The sequence below is a fragment of the Oncorhynchus masou genome, chromosome 8, assembly GCF_036934945.1.
Source record: "Oncorhynchus masou masou isolate Uvic2021 chromosome 8, UVic_Omas_1.1, whole genome shotgun sequence".
NCBI lineage: Eukaryota > Metazoa > Chordata > Actinopteri > Salmoniformes > Salmonidae > Oncorhynchus > Oncorhynchus masou.
This window is the reverse complement of record NC_088219.1, coordinates 31,101,346-31,127,010: the sequence shown is the minus strand read 5'-3', so window position 1 is coordinate 31,127,010 and position 25,665 is coordinate 31,101,346. Positions and strand designations below refer to the sequence as shown.

At 41.9% G+C, this 25,665-nt stretch overlaps 1 pseudogene; it reads right to left on the bottom strand.

Annotated features, from left to right (window-relative positions):
- LOC135543805 (lipoxygenase homology domain-containing protein 1-like) overlaps positions 1-25,665 on the bottom strand; it is a 33,684-nt pseudogene that overhangs the window by 1,121 nt on the left and 6,898 nt on the right.

Sequence of the window (25,665 nt, the reverse complement as noted above, 5' to 3'; positions counted from 1 at the left end):
ATTGCCAACTGAGATCATTCTAAGCCTGGCTGGCATAACAGAAAAAAAAGAGAAAACCCTCCAACCCAATCATTTCTGCTTATTCTTTACATAAACACAAGCCCAAGAGCAGCGTACCGCAATAACCTCTTTTTCTTTGAGTTCTCCATCACAATTTATTTTGATTGCCCCTTCTTCCCCTCCAGTGCGATCCAGATGGTCTCTGCGTCCTCTGTGTCCACCGTGGTGGTAATAATTTCATATTCTTTCAAACAAAAGTACAGACACAATGCGTTAGCTTGGCCCTGGGGGGACCGAATTCTCTTGAACAGTCCATTAGGCAAACGTAGGTCATTAGTACAGTCAGTGTCCAGCCCTTGCATAACCCCAATGTTGGACATTTTTGTTTGCAGACCTGATTCAACTAATCAAGGGCTTAGAAGGCTAGGACAAAAATGTGAAACTGGGGTTATGTGAGGACAGGATTGCAATAGGATAGGATTCAAAGTAGATTACAGTACACTATAGTAATTTCATCATGATCTGATTGGAACACTGTAAATACAAGAGCCAGGAATTCTTCCTGACTGCATAGCCTTACCAGGAGAAATGCTTGGCCCTACTAAAGAGAACTATTAGTTAACTATTTAACTATCTGCATTGACCCTTTTTGTACTAACTCTTTTGACTCATCACATATGCTGCTGCTACTGTTTTATCTATCCTGTTGCCTAGTCACAGTATCCCTACCTACTGTATAGGTACATATCTACCTCAATTACCTCGTACCCCTGGACATTGACTCGGTACTGGTGCCCTGTGTACAGTGGGGCAAAAAAGTATTTAGTCAGCCACCAATTGTGCAAGTTCTCCCACTTAAAAAGATGAGAGAGGCCTGTAATTTTCACCATAGGTACACTTTAACTATGAAAGACAAAATGAGAAAAAAAAATCAAGAAAATCACATTGTAGGATTTTTAATGAATTTATTTGCAAATTATGGTGGAAAATAAGTATTTGGTCACCTAAAAACAAGCAAGATTTCTGGCTCTCACAGACCTGTAACTTCTTCTTTAAGAGGCTCCTCTGTCCTCCACTCGTTACCTGTATTAATGGCATCTGTTTGAACTTGTTATCAGCATACAAGACACCTGTCCACAACCTCAAACAGTCACACTCCAAACTCCACTATGGCCAAGACTAAAGAGCTGTCAAAGGACACCAGAAACAAAATTGTAGACCTGCATAAGGCTGGGAAGACTGAATCTGCAATAGGTAAGCAGCTTGGTGAGCAGAAAATCCCAGAACCACACAGGGGGACCAAGTTAATGACTTGCAGAGAGCTGGGACCAAAGTAACAAAGTCTACCATCAGTAACACACTACGCCGCCAGGGACTCAAATCCTGCAGTGCCAGACGTGTCCCCCAGTGCCAGTACATGTCCAGGCCCGTCTGAAGTTTCCTAGAGAGCATTTGGATGATCCAGAAGAAGATTGAGAATGTCATATGGTCAAATGAATGGAGAATGTCATATGGTCAGATGAAACCAAAATATAACTTTTTGGTAAAAACTCAACTCGTTGTGTTTGGAGGACAAAGAATGCTGAGTTGCATCCAAAGAACACCATACCTACTGTGAAGCATTGGGGTTGTTTTTCTGCAAAGGGACTAGGACGACTGATCCGTGTAAAGAAAAGAATGAATGGGGCCATATATCATGAGATTTTGAGTGAAAACCTCCTTCCATCAGCAAGGGCATTGAAGATGAAACGTGGCTGGGTCTTTCAGCCTGACAATGATCCCAAACACACCGCCCGGGCAACGAAGGAGTGGCTTCGTAAGAAGCATTTCAAGGTCCTGGAGTGGCCTAGCCAGTTGAAAGTCCGTGTTGCCCAGCAACAGCCCCAAAACATCACTGCTCTAGAGGAGATCTGCATGGAGGAATGGGCCAAAATACCAGCAACAGTGTGTGAAAAACTTGTGAAAGACTTACAGAAAACGTTTGACCTCTGTCATTGCCAACAAAGGGTATATAACAAAGTATTGAGATAATCTTTTGTTATTGACCAAATACTTATTTTCCACCATAATTTGCAAAGTAATTAATTAGTTGAAGTGTACCTATGATAAAAATTACAGGCCTCTTTCATATTTTTAAGTGGGAGAACTTGCACAATTGGTGGCTGACGAAATACTTTTTTGTCCCACTGTATATAGCCAAATTATTGTTATTCATTGTGTATTTATTCCTTGTGTGATTATTTTTATATTATTTCTCTCTTTTTCTTCTTTGTTGAGAAGGGCCCGTATGTAAGCATTTCACTGTTCGTCTACACTAGTTGCTGTTTACGAGGCATGTGACAAATAACATTTGATTTGATAGAACCAATAGGTATGCAGGTTTCTTATTTTGACTTGTTCACTGTGATTGCAATTGGCTCCCCTCCCGGTTATGGCATCATATTCCTGATGACTTATTGGCTGACCTGAGTTGTCGTGCCACACCCGGACCTTGGAGAGCTCCCCGATGCGGAGCACATCAGGGAAATGGATCACGTCGGTCTGCTTGTGATCAAACTTGTTGGATTTCAGAGCCAAGGTCCCAGTGTCACAGCTCTCCCTAAACACAATAATCCTCATGTTGGCGTCAGTGACTGCGCCTGTGGAGAGAGACGGAGGAGTCACCAACTTCTATGAAAAGCTGCAGTGATTTTGTGGCTGACTGGGCTCCGAACCCGGGTCTCATGGGACTGTGTTAACCCTCTGAGCTTAAGGCCATGCAAACTGAATCCTCTTTGTTGTACTTTTACAAACCTAATGCCTGCTTTTTAAATGCTCAATTTACCATCAGCTGAAACTACAGCCTTCATAAAAATATATTCACCAATAACCATTCTCCGTCGCCAGACGATAACACAGATTATATAAACCTAATTTCACCCCAAAGGTCTCTGTAAACCTTCCCCATTAGTCACTAACATTCTGCCTTTCAAGACAGCACTTCACCATCTGTCAGACATCCTTGAAAATGTATAAAATCACTAAAATATTTACTTCCATAGACTGCCTTTCAAATAGTCCCCTATTAACAACTAACCAACTACCTTATCAAATTAAATCCCTGTTTCCTCTAAGTCACATGTGACTCATGTGCTTGCATGTTTGTGTACATCAAGTCTTTAACTTGTGTGTGTGTGTGTGTGTGTGTGTGTGTGTGTGTGTGTGTGTGTGTGTGTGTGTGTGTGTGTGTGTGTGTGTGTGTGTGTGTGTGTGTGTGTGTGTGTGTGTGTGTGTGTGTGTGTGTGTGTGTGTGTGTGTGTGTAATGTTGAGATGGAGGTTAGTGATTCTCTGATGTGATTCCCTGATCCCCCCACACACACACGGGCTCAGTGGGAAGATGAGGGCCATGTCTTCAGTAACACTGGCAGCCAATGGCAGAATGAGGAGCTTTTAGAAGTGAGCTCAGACACCTAGCTCCTCTATCATGTCAATCAGCAGCCTGCCTCTCCTCTGCGGTGGAAAACTGTACGGCAAAGCCCAGCAACAGCTTTCAGAGTAGTATCTCATTCATTAGCCTATGTGAGTCTAAATAGAAAGTCGCATTCCACCTCTGCTGCAGCGTCACGTCTCTCCAAGCAGAAAAGAGGCTCCGCTGTGCCACAGAGATAAAGTGAATCAGGAGGATATACTGTAACAAACATCCCAGCTAGTTAGGAACAGGACTTAAGCTGGTCTGGGCCAGTGTATAATAAATGGTGTTGATTTCCCGTGAAAGATAGAGAGTGAGGGACACTGTGATTACAGAAAATGTATGTAAATGTGGTGCAGGGAACTACGATAATGACTAGGCTTTAGTTCAGTGGAATAATGTAGTCTTGAGATTGATACCTGGGCCTGTATTCATAAAGTGACTCGGAGTAGGATTGCTTTTCTAAGATCAGGTCCCCCCCCTGCCATTTATTATAATCTAAAAGGCAAAAACGATCCTAGATCAGTATGTTTTACTCTAAGACGCTTTATGAATACACGCCCTGGTTAGTCACATGAACATGGACTTTAATGAGGACTGTAGAATGTGTTGTTTGTCTGACCCACCTCCAATGTCGCTGGTCTTAACCTGGATAACGTAGGTGGTGCTCTCCACCAGCTCCTCCTCTTCCACCACGCCAGCCATCTCACATATCATGGTCCTCTTGTGCCCTTTGGTCTTAGACAGCCATTCCTCACAGGTGAACTCCGACACATTCTCTGTGGTCAGGTTATGCATGATAATCTGTGGGAAATTATCATTCATAAATTATCAATTAGTCGAAGTCATTAACCCTTATTTGACTAGGTGTGAGGTAAGGTGGCTGACACATTGACCAATTCGTCACAGCAACAACCTTTTCAGAAATTTAGAGTGCATTTTTAAGTGGATTTGCATATTAAAGTGAATGGGAGCCTTTACAACTGCTGTTATTATATTCTGATAAAGCATCAATCAACTCTATGTTGTCAGGATAGGGCAATACCTGTATATAATCTGAAGGACAATTCCATTATCTGTAGGACAATACCAGACAAACATCAACAAAGATCAACCATAATCCATAGTGGTAAAATGCAAAAAATATAAATACAGTCAGGTCCATAATTATTGGCACCCTTGATAAATATGAGCAAAAAAGACTGCATAAAATAAATACAAATACTGAGCTATATTGTATGCAAAGAAATTGACATTTTATTATTTTATACTAATACAATTTCTCAGAGAAATAGATTTGGTTTAACAAGCAATTTAAAAAAATATCTCATAGGGGTTAAAATTGTTGGCACCCCTGTTTTTAATACTCTAGCACCCTCCCTTTGCAAGGTTAACAACAAGCCTTTTTCTAAAATATTTTATGAGATTGGAAAACACTTTGGGAGAGATCTTAGACCATTCTTCCATACAGAATCTTTCCAGATCCTTGATAACCTTAGTCTGCTCTTACATTCAAACCACAGGTTTTCAATGGGTCAAGTCTCGAGACAGATGGCCATTGAAAAATGTAGATTTTGTGGTAAATTAATCATTTATTTTTATGGATTTTTATTAATGCTTGGGGTTATTGTTTTGCTGGAAGATCCACTTGCTGCCAAGTATCAGCCTCCTGGCAGAGGCAACCAGGTTTTTTGCTGAAATGTCCTGGTACGTGGTAATGTTCATGATGCTGTTGACCTTAACAAGGGCCCCAGGAATAGTTGAAGCAAAATAGCCCTATAACATCAAAGATCCACCACCATATTTTACCATAGATTTGAGGTACTTTTCTGCATATTCTTCTGATTTTCAATATAGTTTCCTCTGAAACCAGAAACTGTTAATTAACCACAAATTGGTTTGAATGTAAGAGTCCATGAGAGCAGTCAGAGGATAAAAAGGATCTGGAAAGATCCTGTATGGAAGAATGGTCTAAGCTCTCTCCCAAAGTGTTTTCCAATCACATAAAACGTTTTCGAAAAAGGCTGTGTCGTTATCCTCGCAGAGGGGGAGAGTGCTAGAATTTTGAAAAGAGGGGTGCCCCAATAATTTTGACCCCAATTCTTTGAGATTTTTCTGCATTTCTTGTTAAACAAAATATTTGTCTCTGGGCAATTGTATTAGTATAAAATAACATAATTTCCCACCTTTTTGGAGCATACAATATAGCTCAGTATTTGTATTATTTATTTTATTGTCTTTTTGCTCATATTTATCAAGGCTGCCAATAATGATGGACCTGACAGTATATGTAAATACTGTGCATTATGAGCATATCCCTCTTCCCCCCAGTGTGTTTGACCACTTGTCATGGACAGGGTATAACTGTAGAAAGTACCCTACTGTAAAAACCCAAGGCTCCGGAAGCCCAACCTTCATTAACTACCATCAATATATTAATTTGAGTGAGATTAGCATGCCGGCTGTGTACGCAGTTCACTGCGGTGGCCATTTGAATAAACAGGCACGGTGTGTGTAATCCATAAAGTTAGCACACATCTGTTTGGGATGCTGTACAGCTACTGGGTCAGTCCAAGGACATGGCCCAGCCACACACCGACACGACTGGGTATGAGCCTTGACTGCTAGTGTTTCACTAGTCTACAGGCAGGCTGGGTAATATGGAAAGACATGGAGGGGTTGTTACTGCATAGGAAATGCCTGTGGTAAGGTCTTGGCATCGAAGTGAATTTGGGGCCAGCGTTCATATTGTTCTGACAGGGGGAAGCCATCTGCCAGTTCAATATTGACCGTCAAATAGAACTGGAACACAATTATGTCTCAATGAGAAACCTCAAAATGTAGGAGAAAATCTGTAATGTTTCCTGGAGGTGTGTGAGGGGGGTGGTTCAGAATTGTTGTATTGCAATTCTTAGTGCATGTACTACTTCTGTCAACAACAAATACATATCACAACTAATTGGTATGGTAATACATTGAGACAATTAACAATGCCCCTGTGATGTCACATCGTAAAATATCAAGGAAGGTGAGTGTGTCATATTTTTCACGATAGGGTTATACAATACAATTCAACTATGTACAATGTCTTTTTGCCGTCTTGTGTTATTCACAACCCCCTTGACACCACATAAAACAGTAAAACATTTGGATAAAGCATTGTGCTTCTGCTATTGCTCATTACTGAGCCTGTGTCTGTCTGTGTCTGGGGAGAACAGATTCAGCCCAGTATCTGAAGCCTGCCTGCTCCAACCCCTCACTGACTGAAATGGGTCAATACACTCACGTGCCATTCAAAGATGCTCACCCCACACAAACTCTTACCCCTACCGTGCAGAGCTGTGTGAGTGTGTCTGTCTGGTGTGTATGGCTGAATTATGCAGTGACCTATCGCCTGCAGGTAGAGATCAGTGTGTGTGTGTGTGTGTGTGTGTGAGAGTGAGAGTGAGAGAGAGAGTGAGAGAGAGAGAGAGAGCGCAAGTGTGAGAGAAAAAGTCAGAGGGATGTTGGGGATTGAGCAACCCTGTGACCTAAGACTTAGGGCTCGATTAAATCCGTAGCACTGAAGACCTGTGCTACAGCGCAATACAAAAATACAAATGTAAAGGCAATGTTCCTGCATTAGTGGAGGCTGCAATCACGATTCGCCCAAACGCTGCATATGTCGGCTCAATCAGAAATTACTTGACAAATGTCAATCGCGCTATAGTGCTGAACTTCAGCGATACGGATTGAATCGAGCCCTTACAGACAATCAACCCATGTCTCTCCCTTTCTCTCTCACGTGCATTGGGCACTTAGTTAATAACACCTGTTATTATCGTATTAATAACACCTGGTTACTATCATTCATATTCCATTCACGCAGGTCAATGTGCACTACATGGCTGTCACACCCTGACCATAGTTTATTTGTATGTTTCTATGTTTTGGTTGGTGAGGGTGTGATCTGAGTGGGCATTCTATGTTGGATGTCTTGTTTGTCTATTTCTATGTCTGGCCTGATATGGTTCTCAATCAGGGGCAGGTGTTAGTCATTGTCTCTGATTGGGAACCATATTTAGGTAGCCTGGGTTTCACTGTGTGTTTGTGGGTTGTTCCTGTCTCTGTGTTTGTTGCACCAGATAGGGCTGTTTCGGTTTTCCACGTTTGTTGTTTTGTATTGTTCGTGTTTCATCTTCATTAAAGATGTATCTAACTAACCACGCTGCATTTTGGTCCGATCCTTGTTCCACCTCTTTGTCAGAGGAGGAGTTAGAAGAAACTCATTACAATGGCCAAATTAGTGGATTCGGCTATTTCAGCCACACGCGTTGCTGATAGGTATATAAAATTGAAAAGCATTGGCAATAGAATGGCCCATACTGAAGAGCTCAGTGACTTTCAACGTGGCACCGTCATAGGATGCCACCTTTCAAACACGTCAGTTTGTCAAATTTCTGCCCTGCTATAGCTGGAAACGCGTTCTCCGGAGTGATGAATCATGCTTCACCATCTGGCAGTCCAACTGACAAATCTGGGTTTAGCGGTTGCCAGGAGAATGCTACCTGCCCGAATGCATTGTTGTCACACCCTGACCATAGTTTGCTTTGTATGTTTATATGTTTTGTTTGGTCAGGGTGTGATCTGAGTGGGCATTCTATGTTGTGTGCCTAGTTTGTCTGTTTCTGTGTTTGGCCTGATATGGTTCTCAATCAGAGGCAGGTGTTAGTCATTGTCTCTGATTGGGAACCATATTTAGGTAGCCTGTTTGGTGTTGGGTTTTGTGGGTGATTGTCCTTTTGTCATTAGGTCTGTCGTGTGCTAGTTTGCACCAGTATTAGGCTGTTTCGGTTTTTGTATATTGTTTATTGTTTTTTCATATTGATTCGTGTTTACTTCAGTTTTATTAAACATGGATCGCAATAGACACGCCGCATTTTGGTCCGACTCTCTTTCACCTACGGAAAACCGTGACAATAGTGGCAACTGTAAAGTTTGGTGGAGGAGGAATAATGGTCTGGGGATGTTTTTCATGGTTTGGGCTAGGCCCGTTAGTTCCAGTGAAGGGAAATCTTAATGCTACAGCATACGATTACATTATAGACGATTTTGTGCTTCCAACTTTGTGGCAACAGTTTGGGGAAGGCTCTTTCCTGTTTCGGCATGACAATACCCCTGTGCAGAAAGCGAGGTCCATACAGAAATTGTCTGTCAAGATCGGTGTGGAAGAACTTGACTGGCCTGCACAGAGCCCTGATCTCAACCCCATCGAACACCTTTGGGATGAATTGGAACGCCGACTGCGAGCCAGGCCTAATTGCCCAACATCAGTACCCGACCTCACTAATGCTCGTGGCTGAATGGAAGCAAGTCCCCACAGCAATGTTCCAACTAGAGGTTGACCGATTAATCGGCATGGACGATTAATTAGGGCCGATTTCAAGTTTTCATAACAATGGGTAATCAGCATTTTTGGATGCCGATTATGGCTGATTACATTGAACTCCATGAGTTGACTGCGTGGCAGGCTGACCACCTGTTACGCGAGTGCAGCAAGGAGCCAAGGTAAGTTGCTAGCGAGCATTAAACTTATCTTATAAAAAACAATCAATCAATCTTAACATAATCCATGTTAACTACACATGGTTGATGATATTACTAGTTTAACTAGCTTATCCTGCGTTGCAAATAATCAATGCAGTGCCTGTTAATTTATCATCGAATCACAGCCTACTATGATTTAACAAGCGCTTTCACGAAAAAAGCACTATCGTTGAACCAATGTACCTAACCATAAACATCAATGCCGTTCTTAAAATCAACACGCAAGTATATGTTTTTAAACCTCCATATTTAGTTAAAAGAAATTCTTGTTAGCAGGAAATATTAACTAGCGAAATTGTGTCACTGCTCTTGCGTTCTGTGCAAGCAGAGTCAGGGTATATATATCTATATATAGCGGCAGTGTAGCCTAGTGGTTAGAGCATTGGACTAGTAACCAAAAGGTTGCAAGTTCAAATCCCCGAGCTGACAAGGTACAAAATCTGTCGTTCTGCCCCTGAACAGGCAGTTAACCCACTGTTCCTAGGCCGTCATTGAAAATAAGATTTTGTTCTTAACTGACTTGCCTAGTAAAATAAAATAAAAAAAATAGGCTGGCAATACTATAGTGCCTATAAGAACATCCAATAGTCAAAGGTAAATGAAATACAAATGGTATAGAGAGAAATAGCCCTATAATTCCTATAATAACTAGAACCTAAAACTTCTTAACTGGAAATATAAAAGAAACCACCAGCTTTCTCATGTTCTGAGCAAGGAACTTAAACGTTAGCTCTTTTCACATATTGCATTTTTACTTTCTTCTCCAACACTGTGTTTTTGCATTATTTAAACCAAATTGAACATGTTTCATTATTTATTTGAGACTAAATAGATTTTTATTTATGTATTATATTAAGTTAAAATAAAAGTGTTAATTCAGTATTGTTGTAGTTGTCATTGTTACAAATATATATATATATATATTTTACATCCTGTGCACCTACGGCTTTTTTTGGTCCTCCAATAATTCGGGATCGGCGTTAAAATCATAATCGGAACCTCTAGTTCCAACATCTAGTGGAAAGCCTTCCCAGAAGAGTGGAGGCTGTTGCAACAGCAAAGAGGGGACCAACTCCATATCTATGCTAATTATTTTTTAAATGAGCAGGTGTCCACATAATTTTCGTTATGTGAAACATCACTAGACGTAGGCTACTACATGATACTTCAATTTGCCCTATATCCATCGTGAGGTTGCTACAACCTAGCCTACAATGAAAGTTCATAACGTAGGTGCACAGGTTGAGATAAATTGGAGTAATCAAGGTGACAGACAGTGAGTGACACATTCAATACTGCCTTGCACACTCTTGCCTGTATGTGATGTGCATTCTGACTGAGTGTCAGCAAACTTTGCTGCAAGTTGAAGAGAGACACCCCCCCGCACACTGCTCCTAATCTGCAATTGTTTTGAGGTCAGAATGTGTAGGGAGGAATTTTGCCAACATATATTTAGGCATATTAAAACACTTCCGTCAAGTATCAGCTGATCCGATTATTAACTGTCAATTTACAAATACGATTATGACTGGCTAGGCCACTCCAGGATCTTGAAATGCTTCTTACGAAGCCACTCCTTCGTTGACCAGGCGGTGTGTTTGGGATCATTGTCATGCTGAAAGACCCAGCCACGTTTCATATTCAATGCCCTTGCTGATGGAAGGAGGTTTTCACTCAAACTCTCACGATACATGGCCCCATTCATTCTTTCCTTTACACGGATCAGTCGTCCTGGTCCCTTTGCAGAAAAACAGCCCCAAAGCATGATGTTTCCACCCCCATGCTTCACAGTAGGTATGGTGTTCTTTGTCCTCCAAACACGACGAGTTGAGTTTTTACCAAAAAGTTCTATTTCGCTTTCATCTGACCATATGACATTCTCCTAATCTTCTTCTGGATCATCCAAATGCTTTCTAGCAAACTTCAGACGGGCCTGGACATGTACTGGCTTAACCAGTTGGATATAGGGGGCGCTATTTTAATTTTTGGATGAAAAACGTTCCCGTTTTAAACAAGATATTTTGTCACGAAAAGATGCTTGACTATTCATATAATTAACAGCTTTGGATAGAAAACACTGACGTTTCCAAAACTGCAAAGATATTGTCTGTGAGTGCCACAGAACTGATGTTACAGATTTGTAGGCATATCATTGGAAGATTGACCATAAGACACTACATTTACCAGGTGGTCGCTTGGTGTCCTCCGTTGCAATTATTGCGTAATCTCCAGCTGCAGTACTTTTTCGTTTGCTACTGAGGAGAAACCCAACTGCCACAAATTATTTATCATCGAATAGATATGTGAAAAACACCTTGAGGATGATTCTAAACAATGTTTGCAATGTTTCTGTCGATATTATGGAGTTAATTTGGAAAAAAGTTTGGCGTTGTAGAATTTGTTTTTTTTTCTTAGCCAAAAGTGATGAACAAAACGGAGCGATTTCTCCTACACAAATAATCTTTCTGGAAAAACTGAACATTTGCTATCGAACTGAGTCTCCTCATTGAAAACATCCGAAGTTCTTCAAAGGTAAATGATTTTATTTGAATGCTTTTCTTGTTTTTGTGAAAATGTTGCCTGCTGAATGCTAGGCTTAATGCTATGCTAGGCTATCAATACTCTTACACAAATCCTTGTGTAGCTTTGGTTGAAAATCATATTTTGAAAATCTGAGATGACAGTGTTGTTAACAAAAGGCTAAGCTTGTTTCAATATATTTATTTCATTTCATTTGCGATTGTCATGAATAGAAAAAGTTGCATTATGCTAATGCGTTATAGTTGAAGTATTTTTCTGTCGCTTTCTCAGCCAAGCAGGATGAACAAACGTGACGTTTATCGCCTACAAAAATATTATTTTGGGAAAAACTGAACATTTGCTATCTAACTGGGAGTCTCCTGAGTGAAAGCATCTGAAGTTCTTCAAAGGTAAATGATTTAATTTGGTTGCTTTTCTTATTTTTGTGAAAATGTTGCCTGCTGCCAGCACAGCCTAGCATAGCATTATGCCATGCTAAATTTACACAAATGCTTGTCTAGCATTGGCTGTAACTCATATTTTGAAAATCTGAGATGACAGTGTTGTTAACAAAAGGCTAAGCTTGCGTTTGAATATATTTATTTAATTTCATTTGCGATTTTCATGAATAGGAAACGTTGTGTTATGGTAATGCGCTTTTGAGGCTATGATTATGCTCCCGGATACGGGATTGCTCGTCGCTAGAGGTTAAGCAGGGGGACACGTCTGGCACTGCAGGATTTAAGTCCCTGGCGGCGTAGTGTGTTACTGATGGTAGGCTTTGTTACTTTGGTCCCAGCTCTCTGCGGGTCATTCACTAGGTCCCCCCGTGTGGTTCTGGGATTTTTGCTCACCATTCTTGTGATCATTTTGACCCCACGGGGTGAGATCTTGCGTGGAGCCCCAGATCAAGGGAGATTATCAGTGGTCTTGTATGTCTTCCAATTTCCTAATAATTGCTCCCACAGTTGATTTCTTCAAACCAAGCTGCTTACCTATTGCAGATTCAGTCTTCCCAGCCTGGTGCAGGTCTACAATTTTGTTTCTGGTGTCCTTTGACAGCTCTTAGATCTTGGCCATAGTGGAGTTTGAGTGTGACTGTTTGAGGTTGTGGACAGGTGTCTTTTATACTGATAACAAGTTCAAACAGGTGCCATTAATACAGGTAACGAGTGGAGGACAGAGGAGCCTCTTGAAGAAGAAGTTACAGGTCTGTGAGAGCCAGAAATCTTGCTTGTTTGTCGGTGACCAAATACTTATTTTCCACCATAATTTGCAAATAAATTCATTAAAAATCCTACAAAGTGATTTTCTGGATTTGCTTTCCTCATTTTGTCATTTTGTCATAGTTGAAGTGATGATGAAAATTACAGGCCTCTCATCTTTTTAAGTGGGAGAACTTGCACAATTGGTGGCTGACTAAATACTTTTTTGCCCCACTGTATGTTAGTATCGACACATGAGGCTGCTGAAAACGTTTACTGAAATGACAAAAAAGTGGATGCCGCCGAAGTTAGGCTAATTACATGGGACTAACGGGAGTGCCCTACCATGCTGACTACACCGGGCATGCGCATGTTGATTTTGTCAATCCACACCAGACGTGATCAGGACAGGCAGGTTGAAATATCAAAACTAACTCTGAACCAACTATATTCATTTGGGGACAGGTTGAAAATCATTCAACATTCATGCCAATTTAGCTTGCTTTGCTAGCTAATTTGTCCCAGGATATAAACATTGGGTTGATATTTTACCTGAAATGCACAAGGTCCTCTACTCTGAAAATGAATCCACAGATAAAAGGGTAAACCGAGTTTGCATCTAGTAATCTCTCTTCCTTCAGTCGTCTTCTTCTTTGGACTTTGTATGGAGGTTGGTAACCAACTTTAAGGTGCATTACCACCACCAACTGGACTGGAGTGTGGACCTCAGTTTACCCATGTGGATATATGCTCCTAAAAACCAATGAGGAGATGGGAGAGGCAGGACTTTCAGCGCATCAAGCGTCACAAATAGAACCAAGTTCTATTTTAGCGCCTGGCTATGCAGACGTGCGGGCAGTGTGGATGCAATGATTGAATAATGTATGTGTAAATGTATTTTGCAATGCTCGGGCACATAACGCGAGCGGTGTGGTCAGCATGGTACATGGCTGTACCATACTCGAGGGAGTGGTCAAATTAAACCACACCTCGCCGTGGGCATTTATTAAATTGACACATGCACATTCACACTAAATTGCCATTAGAAATTAGCAAAAAGTAGGTGGTTGTATTTGATTAACCCTTATTGAAAAGGTGTGGATTTCAGCAAACAGAGAAAGGAACAGAACTACAGAGGACAAACATAGGTACAGGGTTTCATGATTAAATTTTGTTTTTAAGTATTGACTTGGGTGTATCTATGTAGTCGGTGCTAGATTCCACAAAGCCTGGTCTCTCGTTCTCTCTCTCTGTGAAATCATAAACTTCCTTCACCCATGGAGTGGAGTTTAGTCCGCTACTTTGCTAGTTGCGTAATTCCTTCTCGCATCTCCTCCTCTCACCTTTTCCCTTCGCTTGTGGACTTTAGTGCACAACACAACAGCTGTCTTTGACCAGGCGCAAAAACCTCCGTGTCGCAAGGATCTGTACACAATTCCTGGAAGCTGAAAATGTCCCAGTTCTTCCATGGTCTGCATACTCATAAGACATGTCACCAATTGAGCAGGCTTGGGATGCTCTGGATCGACGTGTATATCCAGCAACTTCGCACAGCCATTGAAGAGGAGTGGGACAACATTCCACAGGCCACAATCAACAGCCTGATCAACTCTATGTGAAAGAGATTTGTTGTGTCACGCTGCATGAGCCAAATGGTGGTCACGCTAGATACTGACTGGTTTTCCGATACACGCCCCTACCTTTTTTAAGGTATCTGTGATCAACAGATGCATATCTGTATTGTCAGTCATGTGAAATCCATAGATTAGGGCCTAATGAATGTATTTCAATTGACAGATTTTTTTATATGAACTGTAACTCAGAAAAATATTAGAAAATTGTTCCATGTTGCATTTATACTTTTGTTCAGTGTACTATAGTTTTATCTAAAAAGGATAACTTATCTATGTTAACTATTTCCACCCCCCGAAATTCACTGAGTAGGATGGTCCTCCCCTTCCTCCTATGTAGAGCCTCCACTGACTGTATGGTACTGTATTATATTCTTACTGTAAACATGGAGCAATTACTGCTCAGAAAGGTCAAATACAAAGACTGTGTTGTATTGAGCTGGTAAACTGTGACATGTTGTCAGTGCTGACCTTATCCAGGAACCAGTCAGGTTGGCTACCAGAGCCGTCGATAAGAGCCTTCATCTTCCTCAGGGGAGCAATGTCCCTCCAGGGTGAACATGTCCTCCTCACCCTGCTCAATCCTAAAGACAGCCAGAGTGTGAGCGCAATGCTTTATGGGAGAGTCTTTGTAAACACACCACCAGTCCTCATCACATGCACTGTGAACTACAGTAAGTACAACTATTCAAATATAGTTTTTTATGTGGATGAATGTGGAATAGAATTGCAGTTTGGTCGTTTCAAAACCACTTTATGTTGGCTAATTGGGGTGTGTTAAATTTATGCATTTGTTGAAGTGTGAAGTGTGGACATATGGGTGAACTTTTGGGTCAGGTGTGTTTGATAGCGTTTAATCAGTGTGTTTGGTTGCCTGTGAACGTTTGGTCAGGTGTGAGAAATTGGTCAGGTGTGTGTTTGGTCAGGGTCAGGTGTGTGTGTGGTAATGTACCTGTCCTCATTCTTCTGCAGCAAGATCCCCTCTGTAGTGATGTTAGCCCAGAACACAGACAGGTAGATCTGGGTGTCTGCTCTTGCATTCAGAACATCTCTCATCACCACCGTCACCTCATAGATGATCTGACAATTACAGACAGACAATGATTAATAATCAGTCAATAAATCAATCACTCAATCAAATTAAACAATTCATATTTGTTTAATTGATGAGATAACATATGCTGCCAGGTAAACCAAAGAGATAAATCAACCAAATAAATCAATGTGACAAAAAGTACATGTTAAGACATTTCCTTGTAGGGGAGAGTGGGGTAAGTTGAGCCAAAGGGTTAAGTTGAGCCATCCTTGAATCTAGGAAACCATTCAAAAAATAAATCATGTGACCAAATATTTAGCAAGAGGTCATCATTTCATGGAGTCTGTAGGAAGAAAACAGATTTTCACCAAGTCAAATTAATTGTGTTAGAAGTATCATGATGCTTGTATCTAAACCAAAGTAGATTGTTTTATACATCAGTTGAGGTCTTTATAAGCTTCAATATGAGGTCCTAAACCTAGCATGAAAGTGCATCCTTGTAACTGAGTGAGCTAATATAGTACACATTTTTTGGGGGGGTAAGTTCAGTCAATGGTTGAGCAAAATGAAGTGCTTTCTTCCCAGGTGTAATACAAGGCATTATTGCTGGGAAATGAGGGAACAACAGGGCCTGGCCTATGCTATGAGTGTAAAAAAAAGTACAAAGTGTTTAAGTGTAAGCCTGTGTTAAAAGATGCTAAAAATGATTAAAAGACAAATATAAATTGTGTTTGGGACATAAAGATAGACATGGTTTTAAAATGTGTGGGTCATATTCTGGCCCTCACTTCATATTCATCGCCAAACCCACTGGCTCCAGGTCATCAATATGTCTTTGCTAGGTAAAGCCCCGCCTTATCTCAGCTCACTGGTCACCATAGCAGCACCCACCCGTAGCATGCGCTCCAGCAGGTATATTTCACACATCACTCCCAAAGCCAACTCCTCCTTTGGCCGCCTTTCCATCCAGTTCTCTGCTGCCAATGACTAGAACAAATTGCAAAAATCACTGAAGCTGGAGACTCATATCTCCCTCACTAAATTTAAGCATCAGCTGTCAGAGCAGCTTACAGATCATTGCTCCTGTACATAGCCTTCTGTAAATAGCCCACCCAACTACCTCATCCCCATATTGTTTTTGTTTTCTTGCTTCTTTGCACCCCAGTATCTCTACTTGCACATTCATCTTCTGCACATCTATCACTCCAGTGTTTAATTGTTAAATTGTAATTATTTTGCCACTATGGCCTGTTTATTGCCTTATCTCCCTAGCTTCATTTGCACACATTGTATATGGACTGTTCTATTGTGTTATTGACTGTACGTTTGTTTATTCCAAGTGTAACTCTCTGTTGTTTGTGTCGCACTGCTTTGCTTTATCTTGGCCAGGTTACAGTTGTAAATGAGAACTTGTTCTCAACTGGCCTACCTGGTTAAATAAAGGTGAAATATATATATATATATTTTTTTTTAAATATCAGAAATTATTCAGACCATTTCCCTTTTTCCACATTTTGTTACGTTACAGCCGTATTCTAAAATGGATTAACATTTTTGCAAATGTATAAAATAATAAAAACCTTATTTACATGAGTATTCAGACCCTTTCCTATAAGACTCGAAATTGAGCTCAGGCTCATCCTGTTTCCATAACCAGCACTTACACTGGAAAACGTATTTGAACCCGTTGGTTGGCATGGCAACAGCTAGGTAGCAGCTCTCAGGAGAGGCCCCATCTGAGCTATATCCCGGGCATGGAGCAACTACATCCATCAGCGTATGTGTTGTGACCCTTGCACTTGATGAAGACTTCTGTGTCTAAACGCTGTTTGTGTAACATGGTACAGGAATAAAGCACTCATTGTAGCAGCATTAAACTATGTGCGGGCATTTTCTTTCTTTATCTACAGTAAATTTTGTACACCACCACTTTTCTTTGGGATATGAATATTCTGTATGCTTAATGTCATGTGACCCATACCTCCACCTTCCTGATCTCTCCCACATCAACGCCATTCCAGAGACCCAGAATCGAAGCACCTCTTCTCCCCAGGCAGGTCCAGCCACAGCCTCTCCGTCTGGGTGTCCCATGGGTGTCCCATGGTGACCACAGACCCTGCTGCTGATACCGGCTTCCTTCTCTGCCCCTGTTGAGATGGTGAAGTGGTATGGCATGACCGCAAAGACACAAGGTAATGTGTTTTGACTGTATGTACATGTGTGTACAGTTGTTTCTCCAAACCCTGCCTCTACAAAGTGTAATGTCAATAAATATTTATTTCTGGAGTGATCAATCAGCTTATTGCAATGTATGCAACTGGTGAAATACAGTATTTTATCACAACTCTCTATGTGCTTGTGTGTGTGGGTTTATATTGGCAGTATTGTGTTTATTTATTGGTGCTCTTCTTTTGGATGTCCTCATTCGTATTACTCCTCTTGTTCATGTTGCTCTCTACACTCTTCATGATCAGAGCTGAGCTTTTCTTGCTGCCTTGGAAAGTCTCCCCCTCATAACCCTGTGAGAATATACAGGTCAGGTAACACACACTTTGTCAGGGTTCTGTGTGCTCACACATGTGTACGCACTCACACACACATATGCATGCACACACACATATGCATGCACACACACACATTGACACACACTCTTGTTGTGATGTGTGTTTTGTCCTATATTTATATTGTATTTATTTTACATTTTTTGTCCCAGGCCCCCGTCCCCGCAGGAGGCCTTTTGCCTTTTGGTAGGCTGTCATTGTAAATAAAAAATGTATTCTTAACTGCCTTGCCTAGTAGAAGTACAGTTCACACATATATTGGTGTATACACACTGTGGCACACAAACACAGTACCTTGACATAGAACATTCTCTCGATGCTTTTGTCCTCTCTTTTCCTTCACAACTAGCGCTCCTACATCGAACACTAAGACCTCCTACAGATCCTCAACAACCACCTCTACGTGGTCCAGGTACCAATCATCACTCACCATGCTGTTATCATGGCGAATCTCAATTCTAAACACCTGGTACAGGTCCACCGCCTCTTCGGAAAATGTATCCACCTTAAATAGGAGGCACATTTAACACAAGTAGTATCATTTTTTATTTAACGTTTATTAACTACGCAAGAACAAATTCTTCTTTACATTGACGGCCTAGGAACAGTGGGTTGCCTTGTTCAGGGGCAGATTACCTTGTCAGCTCAGGGATTTGATCTAGCAACCTTTCGGTTACTGGCCCAATGCTCTAACCACTAGGCTACCTGCAGCCCCAGGTAGCCTAGTTGTTAGAATGATCCAAAAAGACACATTGAATTAGTATTTTCCTTCTATATTGCCTTAATATCACTGTACGATTATTGTATAACAACATCACTACCTTTTATGTTGTGATGCAAAAGCCAATAAACCTACTCAAGTACAAATAACATACAGAAATGACAGAAAGTCCTAGTTATGGATATGGTGTGTTGTTCTGTCTCTTACCGCTCCCCTCTCAAACTTGTTGCTGTTTGTCTAAAACTTGCAGAGTTTGTGTTCACCCGTGCCGCCCAGGTCTCTGTAGATGGTGAGGAAAACGTTAGCATCTGTGCCCGCGTTGTAAACGTCACCCGTCATCACAGACACGTAGGTGGACACAGATAACAGAAAACACAGACTGAGATAACCCACAGACAGAAAGCATAATAATGGGCTAAAGTGTCCAAATGGGAACAAATTCCCAACACTGTGTGACTGCAGCGGAGAAAGACATCAATTTAGAGCAGAGAACTGCCACATCATTTACCTGTCAGGCAAACAAAGAATCTGACAAATGAAAAGGCACATTCTGCTGTAATGGCTGGCCTCCGGTGTGTGTGCATGTGTACTTTCCACTGAGTCTTCCTCCTCAGTGTGTGTGTGTGTGTGTGTGCATGTGCGTATGTGTTTGCTTGTGTTTGTGTGTATGTACTCTCCAATGCATCTTCCACCTCAAATCTCGCTGACTTTCAGGGTTCCGTCTCGTAGTAGTTTCTCCGTTATGATGTCAGAAGGTACTAATTCTCTCACTGTCTCTCCGTCATCCTCTGACTTGGCCAGCCAACACTCACAAGGGAAGACGATGGTCTCCGACCCCTAGAGAGATAAAGCAGCAATGCGTGAGTGACTGAAAACACACCAGGTCTCTCCGTGAGAACAAGAGCACCACCTTGTGACTAGAAATTGTATTGTTTTGATTTATAATATGATGTCATCTGTCTCTTTTTACTGAAGACGGGTGTAGTATTGCTCTGATCTTTGACACTGGACTAGGATCAGTTTTGTGCATTTTCCCCCATATTGTTAAGGTTAGGATTTGTGAAGGGTAAGCGTATCCTAGATCTGTAGCTGAGTAAGTAGCCTTTCTCCTGTGTATCTTTCTCTTCCTCAGCAGTCGTCTGCTCTAACCGCGATCCTAAAAATGCTCACAATAATCATTGATTGTGAGCTATTTCACAGTGCAAGCTGTTTTAAATGACACCAGCCTCAGTTTCTCCCTCAGCTGTCATGACCACTAGATCTTCTCCATGACGTTGCCCATGTCCTCTAACTGCATGGTGTTACAGAAACATCAGCATCATCATGAGGATCAAGAGCATCATCACCCACATTGTCATCCTCTTCATCATCATCCTCATTGAAATAACCATATGTTCCTTACTCAACTGTCTGCTCTATACAGTGTTTTAATAGGCGACTACTGTGTGGTTGTACCTCAACGATGAACATGTCCTCAGCTCCCCTCTCAAACTACATGGTCCACTCCCTCTTGTGGACACAGAGAGTCCTCTGCTGGGTGCACACCCCGCCTCGACCGTACAGCACGGTGAACATGTCTGCATCTGTACCCGCTGCAAACAGGTCACTGGTTTTGTTCTCGAAAGGCACAACTGCGACAGAGGGGAAACAAGGGTATGATATGGCATGGTAGTTGGTAGGATAAGGTCCTGTAAGATATGGATTATCTACAATAAGTACAGTGTGCTTTAGACTGGCATTTCTGGTATGTCAGATATGGTATGATATAAGATAGTAAAACTGTATAGGGTAGTGGTATGCTGGCTAGTAGGCTATAATATGGGTTATATAAGTTTAGCATGTTGCAGGTTGGTTCTTACATGGTTTGTCGAAATCAGTCTGGAGGTCTGCAGGGAACAAGTCCCTGGCGATGGCCCCGTTGTCGTTCTTCCTCTCCCTTGTACAGCCAGCGACCACAGGGGAACCGCAGCATCTGGCCCAGGGACGGGGCGTTCAACCTCTACCCAGTCAAGGAACCAGCCTGCTGCGGCCGCTGCACAGGCATAACACATCATATCACAAGGACTGTGTGTGTGTCTGTATGTCAGTCTCTCAGTCTTTTTCGTGATCTCCCCCATTTTCGTGATATCTAAAATGGTAGTTACGGTCTTGTCCCATCGCTCCAACTCCGGTACCGACTCGGGATAGGCGAAGGTCGAGAGCCATGCATGCACCGAAACACTGCTTCTTGACACACTGCTCTGTCCATTGCTTCTTGACACACTGCTCGGTTAACCCGGAAGGCAGCCGCACCAATGTGTCGGATGAAACCTCTCTTTTATGTATTCGTATCACATAACTGCCTGTGGAAACACACAGCAGTAAATGGCATAGTTAGTAGAATATTCAAATGCACACGATCAGACACAAACGTGTGTATTATCAAAATACATTTTTTGTGCCGTACAGGGTGGCAAATGCGTTGGCATCTGTGTCCACATACTTCTTGTCTCCAGTCTTTACCCTCATTGTGAAGGTGGTAGACATGGCTGACAGAGAGAGATCAACCAAATCAGATAAGAATGTATTCATGGTATAATGCATTGATATTATTCAATCAAATGATATGCTGAACAATGAAATGTGGGTAACTAGGCCTAGATGTTTGCATCTGTTATTTTCCAGAAGGAATAGAACATACACCAAATTTTTAATGGGAGCAAACAATTTGTAATTCTAGCCCCTTGTGTGTGTATTTATCACCCTTCTGCTCCAGGACGAGTGTTGAACTGGAGTCTTTCTCCTCCTCCTCCTCATCATCACCATTCTTCATAAAAGGCCTTGTCCACAGAGACCAGCTCCCTGGTGATCTGTCAGTCAGTGCCAACCACCGTTTACAGGGGAAGTAGTACCTAGAACACAGCTTTTGTCTATCTGCCACTAGCCTAGCCTGCCAGACTTCTAGGCCTGTCTGACTGTCTGTCTGTGACTTGATAATAACCCCATAAATACAATTTCTGACCACCAAGGGGAGCTGTGCAGTTGTTTTCTTAGACCAATGGGCAGACCTTTTTATATCCTGAAAAACCACACCTTTTCTCAAAACATACAGGCAGTCTTGGAAGACATGCATAGATTTTTTTGGACCAGCTATTTATCTATAAATCACCTTCCTAGCCATATAGATATACATGTATGGTGTGTCATATGGTGTAGATAAGTGGTAATAATAAAATAGAAAATGGCAATATTATCTCAAATGGTGTAGTAAAGTGGTTAATAATCCTCATTTATTGTGTAATCCTGTGCCTGCCTCCTCCCCTCCCGTACGTGGTGTTGTCTTTGTTGTCCACTATCTCCACCTAGTCCAGGAACCAGGCGGAATGATGCTGGCTGTTGTCATGGCGAATCCTCAGCTTCTTCAGAACGCCCAGATCGATGGCCTGGGATGGAGAATACGTCCTCCTGAACCCCACAAAAAAACACGGGAAAGGTCAGGGTTCAAAGGCATAAATAAAAGGTTAATAAAAAAGGTACCTGTTCAATTATCAATAATTGTTTAAATGTTTTAAATGTATTTGATTCTTAACACACGGGACTGTGCACAAAGATCAAACAGCTAGGTCAATGGGAAAGAGGTTGTAGTTCAACAGCGATTCAGATACTGACATCATCATCATCATTTTGACAGATGTCTCACCTGCCCTTTCTCAAATGTGTTCAGGTTGTTAGGTCTTCCTGAGTCTCCGCTCGGCCCTTGTCGCCGATCTCTCCGTAGATGTTAATGTATACATAAGCCCTCCAGGTCTCAGAGGTCCTCTGGGAGGAGCTCCACCACGATCTCCCCATCCCCCTCGTCACGGGCCAGCCAGCGCTGACAGGGAAAAGTCACTCTCTCCACCACCTCCTGGAGCTCTGTCACATGCTCTTCTTCATCCTTCTTCTACTTCTTGTCATCCTTCGGCTTCTCCTTCACCTCCTCCCTCTGCACCATAGCGAGCCACTTGACGTCCACCGTCTCAAGGAACCACCCGTCGCCCATACCAGAACCGTCGTACCCAATGCAGATCTTGAATAATTTGCACACTTTCAGTACCTTGATCTGAGGGGTGAGAGACTGTAAAGACAGGCCAATGGTGGTTATTCAGAGATTTGTCCTCATCGCTCCACAACATGGCAGAATGACTGATTTTATGCTAAGTCTTCTCAAAACCAATGACAGCTGTGCTCTTCATGAATACAACTAATTCACAAAAAGGAAAATACTTTTCTTCCCACAATTTGAAACCAACAAATGTGTAGTCCGTAGACTACTTGCACTGGTTCACTGACCGTGACTGACTTTAAATATCTCTGTGGTCCCGCGCTCAAAGTGGTAGGAGCGGCTCTTGAGGCAGATGAGCTCAGTCTTGCCGTTCTCTCCATAGATCTGACAGAACACATTGACGTTGGTGCCACCTTTGTGCATGTTCCCCGTAACCGCTGTGATCTCATAGTTTATCACTGCAAATGAGAGGGCAAAACAACATGTCACTAACCAGTTAGACAATGGCAGGATGATGGAGAGTGGGCTAATGCCCCACAATCCATCATTATCACTAAGTAGGAGTTCATCACTTGCAGGACAGAACTGTATTTATCAAGTGAAGTCAACTGGTTACAGGTTTATTCAGTGTCAATGTAGGTATTCTATAATTTTGAGTATTCCTGTACTTTTTCCATTGGGTGTTCTTGAGAGAACTTGGGTAGCTACATTGTGTATACAAATGCCTCAGTGTATTTGAAAGCTCTTAGTACAGCACCTAGTGTGTATAAATATTACCTCTGCTCTGGCCAAAATAAATACACACTGTAAATATATTCATTTAACTTTAACATGATATAATAGAATTCTCTGGCACAGTAGGGTGAAGCTTATTTGTCCTGTTTCACACATTTACGAGTCTGTTAATACGCATGTGAGAATTGGAATATGTGTGTTTTGCATATCCCACTCTCCCTGTGACACCCTCAGAGAGTGAAGTCATGGTTAGGGTCGGCCATTATCAATGGTGACCCTGGAGCAATTAGAGTTAAGTGCCTTGCTCAATCGATTTTTTCACCTTGTTGGCTCGGGGATTCAAAATAGAAACCTTTCAGTTACTGGCCCAACACTCTAACCACTAGGCTACCCACTGCCCTGCACAGTATAATGCATGTATTGTTTCAGAACATAAACTCTAGTAAACGTCCTGTTACGTTTCTCGATGTTCAGAGTCTCGCTGGGGTAGATCTCTACCTCCATCTTCCCATCAGCCTCATCCTTACAGAGCCAGCAGTGGCTGGGAACTTGTACTGCTATCAATGGACTGGCACAATGATCTGCACACTGTCCAGGAACCAAACAGCACCTAGACCCTTAGTGTGGCCAATCAGCAGACCGTGGATCTACAGAGAGAAATCAGGAAGTAAGAATCAAGGTGGGATTGATGGTCATTATAGATGCTTTTATCCAGTTAACATTGTCAGTTTCTGAGACCCAATCAGGAATCAAACCCAGAACTCTGATGTTTAAGGCACCACATAACTCCCAAAAACTGAGACATACTGTTAGATGAATTTAGTTCTTATGTAATCATTAACCAATTCAATTAAAATACTCCGTCTGTTTCATTTCTCCCAGAGCCTTACAAACTCTGGGTACAGACGGAGTATTTTAATTTTAACTATTTTTGACGGAGACCAGTCAAAAATAGTCAGTGACGTTTATTCTCGAGAGCTCTGATCATAATCACATGTACATTAGTTTATATACAGTGCCTTACGAAAGTATTCGGCCCCCTTGAACTTTGCGACCTTTTGCCACATTTCAGGCTTCAAACATAAAGATATAAAACTGTATTTTTTTTGTGAAGAATCAACAACAAGTGGGACACAATCATGAAGTGGAACAAGTCGCTTGGGGTATGTCTCTATCAGTTTTGCACATCGAGAGACTGAAATGTTTTCCCATTCCTCCTTGCAAAACAGCTCGAGCTCAGTGAGGTTGGATGGAGAGCATTTGTGAACAGCAGTTTTCAGTTCTTTCCACAGATTTTCGATTGGATTCAGGTCTGGACTTTGACTTGGCCATTCTAACACCTGGATATGTTTATTTTTGAACCATCCATTGTAGATGTTTTGGATCATTGTCTTGTTGGAAGACAAATCTCCGTCCCAGTCTCAGGTCTTTTGCAGACTCCATCAGGTTTTCTTCCAGAATGGTCCTGTATTTGGCTCCATCCATCAATTTTAACCATCTTCCCTGTCCCTGCTGAAGGAAAGCAGGCCCAAAACATGATGCTGCCACCACCATGTTTGACAGTGGGGATGATGTGTTCAGGGTGATGAGCTGTGTTGCTTTTACGCCAAACATAACGTTTTGCATTGTTGCCAAAAAGTTAAATTTTGGTTTCATCTGACCAGAGCACCTTCTTCCACATGTTTGGTGTGTCTCCCAGGTGGCTTGTGGCAAACTTTAAACAACACTTTATGGATATCTTTAAGAAATGGCTTTCTTCTTGCCACTCTTCCATAAAGGCCTGATTTGTGCAATAGGACTCTGTCCTATGGATTTGTGCAATAGGACTCTGTCCTATGGACAGAGTCTCCCACCTCAGCTGTAGATCTCTGCAGTTCATCCAGAGTGATCATGGGCCTCTTGGCTGCATCTCTGATCAGTCTTCTCCTTGTATGAGCTGAAAGTTTAGAGGGACGGCCAGGTCTTGGTAGATTTGCAGTGGTCTGATACTCCTTCCATTTCAATATTATCGCTTGCACAGTGCTCCTTGGGATGTTTAAAGCTTGGGAAATATTTTTGTATCCAAATCCGGCTTTAAACTTCTTCACAACAGTATCTCGGACCTGCCTGGTGTGTTCCTTGTTCTTCATGATGCTCTCTGCGCTTTTAACGGACCTCTGAGACTATCACAGTGCAGGTGCATTTATACGGAGACTTG